The sequence below is a fragment of the Odontomachus brunneus genome, unplaced genomic scaffold, assembly GCF_010583005.1.
Source record: "Odontomachus brunneus isolate Ranch 3 - 2012 unplaced genomic scaffold, Obru_v1 Obru_scaffold_105, whole genome shotgun sequence".
Lineage (NCBI taxonomy): Eukaryota > Metazoa > Arthropoda > Insecta > Hymenoptera > Formicidae > Odontomachus > Odontomachus brunneus.
The window spans coordinates 125,597-134,766 of NW_022639555.1; the positions used below are offsets into that span (position 1 = coordinate 125,597).

The 9,170-nt window shown below is 32.9% G+C and overlaps 1 protein-coding gene across 2 annotated transcripts in view; it reads right to left on the reverse strand.

Annotated features, from left to right (window-relative positions):
- LOC116849070 (protein vein) overlaps positions 1-9,170 on the reverse strand; it is a 934,475-nt gene that overhangs the window by 24,029 nt on the left and 901,276 nt on the right. The gene's annotated exons all lie outside the window — the stretch shown is intronic.

Genomic DNA, 9,170 nt, shown 5'->3' on the forward strand with positions numbered 1-9,170 from the left:
TATATATATATATATATATATATATATATATATATATATATATATATATATATTCTGTTTTAAAAATTTAAATATTCGCATTTTTAAAGACCAAAACAATAAGAATGTTCAAGATGTATAGATACGTGTTCAAGAATTGATATTTTATCTCATGAATTAAAAAAGGAAAATTAACGTATCTAAAAATACACGCATATATAATGTTCTATTAATTTGAAAAAATGAATAAAGATTAAAATGTAAATTGGTAAAATATCAATACAACATTTTTATTGACTTGACATGTAATCAAAGATTCACGCAGCCATAATTATTTATTAAATTATGACGGACTACGAATCTAAATTTCGACTCGGACATCTTTCTTATTCTCAATAAATTTGTCAAACGTTCGTCAAAAGAGGAAACGTCCTATATAATAAATGATTTCACGTATCTGCAAATGCATGATCTATCGCTGTCCACGTCTCGGCATTCTGCATTCCCTATCCTGATTTCCCAATTCAGCATCCTGCTTTCCGCTGCTCCGTCGTGGCACTCCGGCTACTTACTCATCCCACTGACTGACACTAGCGCTGACACTCGCGTACATAACATAGTTATAGTGGATTTGATCGGAGAAATTAACGTGACTTCAATGACAGCCCGATTAAATATACATAACATGTAATATTCGATTGCGGAAAAGTATGTAACGCGTGAGAAATTAAAACAATCTCCAACCGTCGTTGTTTGTCGCTAAATGGCTGAGAGATGACATTAATCGCCGCGCTCGAGACATTCAAGACTTTTAAGGGGATGCTGGAGTCGATGACGAACTCGAATAATGTCGATAATGCAGAGATGATCGTCACTAACATAATCACGCTATCTTTTTTGTATTTCTTGTATATACAGAACTTACATGAATGTGTATTGCTTTGTTTTATCATCTTCAACGGAAAACCTAACCACATATGTGTAGAAATCTTTCGATATTTTTAAAAACTTTTTCAATATTTTTAAGTATTTTAATATCTTCCAAATGGAGATGCGAAGGTAGAGCAATGTTCTTCAAAATTTTTCTGTTTGGAGCATCCACACTTTCGGTATGTACAAGTTGTGGAACTTTTGGATTAGGCAAATATTACGCTAACTGACAGCTTGAGATCTTATATTAAAATTTTTTTGTTCGTTTTCGTCACATATCGAGCAATGTTCCTATTTATTTTTGCACGTACATTCATTGCGTAAAAGCATTTGTAATTCTATGTAACCAATACGCGTAAACTTTGCAGAAAAATGTCAGTGTTCTGTCGGTAAAGTTTTCAGCTTCAGCATCCCTTTAAGGCGACCACATTTATCCGCGAGCGACGCGCGCTTTTTTTAATGTTTTCAAATGTCGTCCTACATTAGTCGTGAGTTGATCGCAAGCAGACGCAACAATTGTCGCAAGCCAATCGGAAGAGTCAATGATACTATTGACTCTTCTGATTAATTGTTGCGTTCGTTCGCGATCTACTTCTCACTAATGCAGAACAACTTTTATTTTCCGGGCCAGCGAGCGATACGCGGATTACATGAATCAGTGCGTTGTTTGTAATTCCTGTTGAGTGATTAAAATATTTCGCCGGCTCTTGACATACTGAACCGAGCTCTCTCGTCGAGATCGCGTTCATTAACACGAGTTTGTCTGATGGAATTGTATTTACGCGAGTGTCAGTGCTAATGTCAGTAGCACGATGAAATATCCGGGGCAGCCGGGAACAAGATGCTGGATCCAGAACGGAGGACGTAGACTGCTAAGATGCGGGCAGTGATACATTACATACTTCCAAGTATGCGGAATCATTTATTATACAGAAGATTTCCAATTTTATAACGGACATTTAATGAACTTATCGGAAATAAAGAGAAATTTCGGCGGGCGCTTGTAGTCATTTTATAAATAATTCATGACAAATAGCTTTATGAATTTCCGATTATTAGCTAGTACGTGTTTGCATTTATTTTATGTAACAAGAAATATCTATCCCAATAGCCGAGTAATGGCTGTGAATACAAATTTGTAATTAATTATGCTCTTAATTAAATGTTATAAATAATTTATTATAATTATGAACGACATTACCGGCCTAAGAATTTAGTATAAGTCTTAAAAATGTTGTTTTGTCCATCTAATAACGACTCGTTCCGATTTGTTGATATTCGCCAAGGGTTTCTTTTTTATTTCTGTTTAACCTTATTATTATTTGGAATCAAAATTTAAATCACTATTGGTATAAATAGCACATAGTTGTTATTTTTTATCGTGATAGTTTCTTATTAAATTTAAATTATTATTGGTAAATAGCACATGACTATTATTTTTATCGTTTTTCTTCTTACTTCTTAGCTTTCTAAGAGAAAGTTTTGATTTAAATAATTGAATGAAAAATAGAAGATTTTTACGAATTTTTTTTAGAAAAGATGAATAAAGATATCAATATAGGACTTTGATCATTATATTTATCGTCGTTTTAAATGTAAAAAGTTATTAAAATTTTTCATTTAGGTTTTTGTGCTTGAGTACGATGGTGAACATTATAGTGTACTAATATCTTAAATAAATGAGACAAGAAAAGTTAGAAAAACTGCTTTAAATTTGTTGGAGAATAAACCTAAATTTTTTCGAAAAAAATTTCCAAAATTTGTATTTTTCTCGGGACACTAAATAAAAAAAAAAAAGAATGGGAAAATGGCTTATAACTTCGAAGTATTTTCATTCTATTATTTATAAGTATATTCATTCTTTCTGCACGCAACAAAAGTTCATTCTTCAAAAGGTCAAACTAATTTTCTTGTCCCATTTATTTCAAGTTATTGCAAAAGTTGTAATGTTGTTCATCAATTAGAGGCTTCTGGTGATATCTCGCTCAGCACAAAAAATTTGAACAACAAAGTATCAATTTTTTTAGACTAAAAATATATTTCTTTAATACTTAAAGTAATGATAATGTATATAGTATGGTCAAAACCTTATATATTTATTTATTCCTTTGAAAAAAATTCGTAAAAATTACCTATTTTTTGGCTATCTAAACTGGAAAATCACCTCTTAAGATATTTAATTTCCGTTGAAACGTTTTATATTAAAAAGACAAGAGGGAGATTATGAGAACAAAAATTTGTTACTACTTTTATCTCTATATATATACCTTAATATTTATTAAATTGTTTATTATTTGATCATATTACTTTTTCTGCATATACTTAAGTCAAGTGATCAATATATTGCGGATTGAAATTAAGAATAAAGAGATTAAAGGAATACAATATTGTGAGATGAATATTAAATATTAAGTAATTCCCAAAGGAATCTTTTTTTAAGATTTAACATGGAGGAAACGATAGTAAGCAATTATTTGTAATCAGAGGGAGAGGGAGAGAGAGAGGGAGTGGGAGGGGGGAGAGAGAGGGAGGGGAGAGAGAGAGAGAGAGAGGGGGGGAGGATAGTCTATATAATTTATATTATTTTGGTTTTTTTATCAATAGGAGTGATCACCTTTTTTGAGTGATCATCTTTTTAAAAAGAATTTTCAAATTGTCCATGCTAATATTAGGATCGCAATGAATCTTCTAAATATATTAACAATACGATATTAATATATTTGGTGATTCTTTATTGGTCCTCGAGTTTGACGAAATTTACGGAATTAATGTAGAAGAAAATTTCCTACTCGCGGTTTTTACTTATCACTCTTATCGACCTCTTATCTTCGATATGGTATTTGCTCTCGCGATATTTCATCGTTTATTTTCACTCTTGAGTCTTAGGATCCATTTTACTCGCTTATTGATTAAATTATTAACAACCTTCGGCGAAGTTCCCGGCTGGGCTAACTGGGCGCGGGTAGTAACCAGCACTTGTACCGTCTCGAGGCGCTCCTTCGCCTTATCCCGGAAGTTAACAACTATCGGCTTTGTAACCGTGCTTAAGTTAACGCGAGTTTCGCGCGCGTTGAATATTTGGCAAGTCCATTACAGTCGCATTAAGAATATATACGTATATCTGTACACGCCTAAATGCTCATCCGCCGTTCCTTCTCTGACTATATGAGGACACGCGATACGCGCGCGATCTCTTCGGGGCATGACACAATCGAGACTGACAAAGCTAGGTGCCTCGATGCGCGATAGCTCGCTCGGTTACTGCCATTTCAGGGCTGCTTTCGTCAACGTCAGTTAACTCTAAGATCGTAGTTTAACTGATTCTCCGTCTCCCCTTATACTATAGCGTCAAATATACAATATAATATATATATATATATATATATATATATATATATATATATATAAAATTTAATTAAATTATAATTTCGTAAGGACAAAGAAAATCAAGTTGAAACATAATGGAAAATCAAATACAATGCACGTTCTTAAAACTTATTAAAAAACAACGTTCTATATTTCATCAATTCGTAATAGTATAGGGAAAAATTGATCTTTATATCTATTTTTCTCTTTGCTCTCAAATATCCGGTTATGATCGACAGAATGTTCCGATTATGATTAAGATAGAACGTTGTTTTTTAATGAGATTTAAGAACGTGAATAAGTAATTTTTTTGATTTTATATTATCTTTTAACTTGATTTTATTTTTACGAAATTTTTATAAGATATTCTGTGAGATATTTGTTAAAAAATAGATAAATGACTGTATAATAAGATAGCGGATGGTAAAATTTTTGTTTTCCGTTAATTTTTTTATCTAAGAATATCTGACTGATATTGACGCCTGTAAAATGATAATTTGTGGATTTTCTTGTATTATCACTCGGTCGTTGTGATTCTAATAATTCGGGTCTTTTAAAAAAAAAGTGGTTATTTAAACAAAATGAATGTTGATTGATAATGAAATAAAACTGCGATGATATATATATATATATATATATATATATATATATATATATATATATGTATGTATGTATGTATAGGATATCATTATTTTCACAAATTAATCCTTTATTGGTTGCGACATCTATCGGATACAGTTTCTAACTTCAATATAGCGGTGCTAAGAAAATATACACATAGGATAGAAGACAAGGTTTTGTCTCCTATTCTAATATTAGTTAAAATATTATGAAACGAATTTCATGAAAATTTGATGAAATTTGTCCTATATACACAGTGAAATATTATCTAACTGCTCGTTCGATTAAAAAAAGATTGATTATTCGGGAATTCTGAGATGTTTGCAACTAAAGTTGATACTTTTTACACGTGTTCTTTGAGGTTTGCTATTTTTAATTTCTATTTTTTCTTTTATGTGATTTTTTTAAAATGAAAAACTACTATAATATTAAAAGCTAATATATAGTATTAAAACCTAATATATAACATTAAAACCTAATATATACTTTATACATAAATTTCAGAATTATTGATCGTTTTGTTTTCAAAATACAGCGGTGGAGAGAAAGAAAATTCATAATTTATACTAATATTTAAAATACATTTACATTTATACGTATATATTTAAATACTTATATATCTATTTTTGTATCTGTATATCTTTAACTAATTTGAACATCTATAATTAACCGATGTATAAATATAAAGCACTCATCAGAAAAATAAAAAGTAAAAGTTTTTTCTTATTTGTAATATTGTGTATGTATACATACAGGGCAGCCCACGTAAAGTGTGACAACCCAAGAACTCTAAAATATTTGTCGTATCCAAAAGTTGTTTATGAGAAAGTTTTGAGGGATCTTTCTAACTACATAAACAAAAATTCGCCCTTGCTCCTCCTTGAAGAGGGACGGGAGGTAACTTTGTAATTTCAAATGGAACCTCCTTTAAAATGTTATATATTTGGATTAAGACGGAAAAAGACAAGTAAATTTTATCTGAAACATTTCTTTGAAAAATGCTTCTATCAAAAGTTATAAACATTTTTCTAAACTTTAAATAGAATTTTAAAACTAAAGTTTGATTACTTAACTAAAGTTTTAGTTGCAATAACCATAAAATATTTATTAAACTACATACATTAATTCTTTATACAAAACTCGTATAGTTGTCACCCATATAGTTGTCATCGTCATGTCTTTTCCTCTGAGTGAAATATGATAGTATCTGACGGATACGCGCAGTCGTTGGCGTAACTTTTTTAATGCGATCGGCGGAAGATTAATGTCGAATGGCGCAAATATTCCAATACTTCACCGGCGAATCTGCGAGACAAGATGTCGATAGCGAGCGGGAAAACTTCTCAGATGGTGGATCGCTCCGCGACGCGAGATTCGTATCTTCCTCCTTTGGGTAATATACAGTATCCTGTCGTGAATTTTCGTGGCCGACTACGTGGAGTACCTTTTACGCGGAGCGTTTATGCGACGTGCGTTTCGCGGGTACGCCGGGGCTTTCCCCGCAAAGAGCTTTCGGCATCGCGCAAGGACTGCTACGAGCTTACCAAAGAGCTCCGCAGAGACATCCAGTTCGCTCGTATCCCCACGGTCTCTTTTCCTTCCGCGCCGCGCAGTTTTCAGCTTTTACCCTTTGGCTTTCTTTTTACGCGGTTTTCCCTTACGAAAAACGGTCAGCCGTATCGTTTCCGCCCGACGTAGCGCCGTCTAAGGACACCGGGGAGCACTGGACGTTATTGCATGAGATATATAGTTACATATATGTACGTTCCGCGAGTACTTTCTTCGAGCAGTTATCGATATTCGATTGTGACCCTCTCAAGGCTTTGGTAGCCGTAAAAGCGTGTTCGGAGGAACGTGAGATAACGCGAACTGTAAAGAAAGCAAAAACCAAGGCACTTCCCTTATTTTTCTCTCACAATCCGGCTCGTAGGCGGCCGATAGCGTTCGAGCAAACTATGGCATACCTTAGAGATACAATTGCATCCTTGAAATTTCACTCGCAAACCGGGCAAGTCCTCAGTGAAATTTACTCTTTCTCTCGAAGATTTTCTCTTCTCCATGATCTTGATATTGAAGATCATCCTTTCCGATTCGCGCAACTTCAATTTTGAACGCAGCGTGTCGCGAGAACTCGGCTACGCTTTGGATGATAGGGTGATAAATCACGGGGAACCCGTAGAGCTTTATATCGGCACGCCACGAAAGCGGCTTCGTCTTCCTCCGTTCATCAGTTAGATGACCTGGCCGTTGTGGCAACTTTTTGCTGTTATACAGAGTGTCCCACAACCACCAGATGTGCTTTTAGTAATAGATAGTGGAAGGAACATTAAGAGGAATAATCGTCGTTTCAATACTCTGGCAGTAATAGTCATGTAGCTATCTAACATTGACAGCCAATATACGTAAAGAATTTATCTCAAAGATACCATAGTAGATTTGCCTGGCTACACGGAAAAAAATTAGTTGAATTAATGTGACAATAAACAAACTAAATGCGTTTTGGTTAAGAAAAACAGAATTTCTGATTTTTTCATCAAGTCAGTATTATCGATTTCTTTTATAATTCTACAAACTAAAATAGCAAATAGAAATTGTCAAAAAGTGGATAGTTCACGAGATATTTCATATCTTGTACTTAAAAGTATGAAAATAAAATGTAAAGTATGAAAATAAAATGTAAAGTATCTAAAAAAATATTCACTTTACGATAATTTTACTTCAGTACTTTTATAGACAGAATAACCAAAGAAATCGGTTAACAAAATTGTGATTCCATTTAAAAATTTAAATGTGATACTTATGTGACTTTGGTATTGTTACACAAGATCAAACTGACTTCGTTACTTTGTATCACTTTTCGAATCATGCGATTTTTGTCTAAAAAATTTTCTATGACGAGTTACAGAAGAGATATTAAAACGTGTTATTTAAAATAACATATTCTGTATGCCATGCTTTGCTTTAATACTAGATGAAGATAAAAGTTTGGTTGAATTAATCTGACAATGAACGAACTAAATGCTTTCTGGTTGAAGCAGAACATTTCTGGTTCTCAGAACTAAATTTGATTTATAAAAATCAGAAATTTTGTTTCGTCCAACCAAAAATTAATTCAACTAATTTATTTGTACGACAGTTCTTTTACAAATGATAACAAGCAATGCAACGTAATCGACATTGTTACAACTGCCTACCGCAACCTAAAAGCACAATGAATATTCCGTCCTTCCACAATTTTCATAGACGCGCATATACAGTAATAGTATTAATATCTTGTATATCTTATATACAGGATGTCCCGAAACTACCGGATGTTATTTTAATGGCAGATTCTTTAGAACATTTTAAAACGAAAACTTTCATACAAAAATGTCAAGGCTATAATAGTTTTCAAACGGGAAGCGATTATATTTCACCAATAACAGGGCTGAGATTCGCGCTCAGGCACGTCGAAATGACAAATGATAAAGGTGCTCCTATAAGTGTCACTTTTTTACGATATTATGATCATTAATTACGATATTATAATCATATAAATTTACAATAACATTGTCATAATATGTTTTACCGCTTTTCTACGTATTGCATTAGCATAATTTTTATACGAATAATAGTTGTAAGACATCTTAAATATGATTCAAGTAAAAATGAAATATTTAACTTAATCTGTCAAAGTGTCGATCAATTATTACCATGAAGATGTCCGCTATTCTATATGGCGTGTGGCACCTTTATCACTTGTCATTTCGACGTGCCTGAACGCGCGAAATCTCAGCCCTGTTATTGGTGAAATATAATCGCTTCCCGTTTGAAAACTATTATAGCCTCGACATTTTTGTATGAAAGTTTTCGTTTTAAAATGTTCTAAAGAATCTGCCATTAAAATAACATCCGGCAGTTTCGGGACACCCTGTATATATCTTACAACATACAACTATCTGAAATAAAAATGTTTCTTATATTGGCATTCAAAATAACGAGCAATCTAAGCTATAGTATTGGAAATATATACATATATCATCGCATGACATTCAGCATCGAAAATACATACAGGGTGTCCCGCGTAAGATGGACCAAAAGAAAAATATAAGTAGAACACATAAAAGTGAACAAAAATTGTATACGTCATTTTTCAAACAACCACGTAAAATTTCGAGATATTAATTAAAATGGTTGGACAAATTAGAACGCGCGACGCGACAAAGAAAATGGAAGAACGCACACGTACACGGAGCTACTTATTTCAGTATGCCAAACGGCCCCCTTTCTGGCCT